Source organism: Nerophis lumbriciformis, linkage group LG02 (assembly GCF_033978685.3).
Source record: "Nerophis lumbriciformis linkage group LG02, RoL_Nlum_v2.1, whole genome shotgun sequence".
NCBI classification, from domain to species: Eukaryota; Metazoa; Chordata; class Actinopteri; order Syngnathiformes; family Syngnathidae; genus Nerophis; species Nerophis lumbriciformis.
The window spans coordinates 67,056,909-67,057,500 of record NC_084549.2 but is presented as its reverse complement, the minus strand read 5'-3'; the positions used below and the strand labels follow the sequence as shown (position 1 = coordinate 67,057,500).

General features: G+C 36.7%; 1 protein-coding gene across 2 annotated transcripts in view; it reads right to left on the bottom strand.

Moving 5' to 3' along the window:
- Positions 1–261, bottom strand: part of nfkb2 (nuclear factor of kappa light polypeptide gene enhancer in B-cells 2 (p49/p100)) — a 19,366-nt gene extending 19,105 nt beyond the window's left edge. For both annotated transcript variants that reach the window (XM_061967342.1, XM_061967352.1), the window contains exon 1: positions 203–261. The gene's annotated coding sequence lies outside the window, so the exon portion shown is untranslated. The remainder of the gene's footprint in view (positions 1–202) is intronic.
- Positions 262–592: the final 331 nt, after the last annotated feature.

Sequence of the window (592 nt, the reverse complement as noted above, 5' to 3'; positions counted from 1 at the left end):
CCCTGATGGAGGACTTTTTGGAGTGTTTGATTCGGAAGTTATTGACGAGTTAATGCTCAGTTAAGAAAATGATCGTGACAAGTTGTTGGGAGATATCGACGAGGATCGGTGTGAAAAAAATCGTTAAATAAAGAAAGTTTGAACATTTTTATGAATAAATACATCGATGAAGACAGTAAAAGAAACAAAAAAGTCGGTTTACCTGTCTGCAGTTGTCTTGTCTGACTGTCGAAACTTTACGTGTCGCAACAACAACCTGGCAGGAAATCATATAGATCTACTTCCTGTTGGCGCTTTCAAAATAAGTGTTTTTGTTTGCCTGTTGACGAGTTTCAGTTTATTCAACTTGGATGTTGACATTATTTGAAGGGATATTGTTGGTGTTTGAATGTACTCATACGTACTCCTTCAAAATAAGTGATAGGTTTGTGTTTCCTCGACTAGTTTGTCCCTTTTTGGTGTTTCCGTGTACAGCGTTTAAAAAGACAAAAAGTGTGTACGTGTATGCACACCGATGTTTTGTACATGGACAATCAAAAACTGGTGTAAGTTTTAGGTATGTTAACAATGCTCATCAATAAATGTCAAAGTC